The sequence below is a fragment of the Triticum aestivum genome, chromosome 1B (assembly GCF_018294505.1).
Source record: "Triticum aestivum cultivar Chinese Spring chromosome 1B, IWGSC CS RefSeq v2.1, whole genome shotgun sequence".
Lineage (NCBI taxonomy): Eukaryota > Viridiplantae > Streptophyta > Magnoliopsida > Poales > Poaceae > Triticum > Triticum aestivum.
Window position 1 is genome coordinate 200,933,725 of NC_057795.1, and position 1,863 is coordinate 200,935,587.

Here is a 1,863-nt window from a genome sequence, read left to right on the forward strand (position 1 = left end):
ATGCGGATATTGAGGATTTAGTTTGGGGAAAGTTCCCGAACTATGTGGTCCTTAGCGAACCTCAATTTTCACTTCGTCGTTGCCGACCAATTATATCCTTTAAGATCGCTAGCTTTCGGCTTCACCCAGTCTGAGGTACTAACTCAGATGACCCGGTAGTAACAATCACAGAGGTGCTCCCTTTACCGCCTAGCCGAAAATCGGGAACGTAGGGGTAAGCACAAGAGCCAGGCAATCCAGCTTGGCCAAAATCTTAACTCAAATTGATGCGTATTTATGGCTTTATACGGAAGGCAGCCCTCATATATTAAATACAAACGCTGATGATATATGTTTATTTTTACTCCATTACGACCGTTTATCAATTGAAAGTGGCCCATCGTCAGCTTCTACCCCTTTGTAGATACTCCCTCCGTTCCTTTATCTAAGATGTATTATTTTCAGCACGGTGACCAAGACACATAATTATGGATGTATTAGGACGAAATTAGCCTTGCAAATTTATTGGTTAGTGGCAAGTAAATCAATTAGTATAGGGAAGTAAGATATAAATGCAATCGGCATAGAGATAGTTTCCTTCTTTTGCTACAAGGAGAGATACAGACAATCAGAAGAGAGATACTTTCCTTTTTCGGGAAGGCTAACAAGGGAATTATGAGGAATTAGAAGAAATGCACCTTATATTCTGGAATTTTGTCAAAAAAAATACACCTTATATAAAGGAATGGAGGGAGTACTACGCAGGGTGTTTCTGCAATAACCAGACCACCCTTAGCCGACGTCTCGGTGCCCGGAGGCGGTTGTGTTAGCAGAAACGAGGCGATCAGATATGCGAGCTTTATAACTTTCACTTAGTCATAGGAGCTTTAAAACTGGGGAAACTAGCTACGAGCCCCCGGTTAGTGTTCGACACCGACCGAAGTCAAGCTGATAACACTTCGGCCAATGTTGTGAAAGGCCTATCTGAAAGTGCTAGTTATCGACTAGATGGGGGGGGGTGAATAGGCGATTTTTATGAAAGTCTTCAAAACATGGAAGTTTCAAAGACAAACAATAGAAATTACCTAATTGATATGCAGCGGAAGATAAACTACAACAAGCAAACCATAGTCAAGTATGCAATAATGTGAAAGTACAAAGACTAATAGCAGCTTAGTAGTAAGGATCAGGATGGAAGATAGTATGAAGCCAACCAACGATAGTAGTCAAGCAATGAAGTCAAATAGGTATGACAAATAGGCAATGACTTCACGAAGACAAACTCTAAGTAAAGGGAGGGAGAGGATAGAACCAGTCACTTGTTGAAGACACATGATTTGTTGGACCAGTTCCAGTTGCTGTGACAACTGTACGTCTAGTTAGGGAGGCTGAGAGTCAACTCAGAAGACCATGTCTTCACCTTATTCCCCTTGAGCTAAGGACACACAGTCCTCGCCCAATCACTCTGGTAAGTCTTCAAGGTAGACTTCCGAACCTTCATAGACTTCGTTCACCGGCGATCCACAATGACTCTTGGATGCTCAGAACGCGACGCCTAACCGGCTGGAGGATTCACAGTCCTCAAGTGTAATAAGTCTTCAGGTCACACAGATAGAAAGACTTCAGTGATGCCTAACACTCTTTGGCTCTGGGTGTTTGGGCTTTGTCCTCGCAAGGATTTCTCTCTCTCAAAGGCTTCGAGGTGGGTTGCTCTCAAACGACAAAAGCCGTGCACTAACTCTGAGCAGCCACCAATTTATGGTGTAGTGGGTGGGCTATTTATAGCCACTAGGCAACCCGACCTGATATGTCTGAAATGACCTTGGGTCACTAAGGAACTGACACGTGTTCCAACGGTCAGATTTCAAACACACACGACAACTT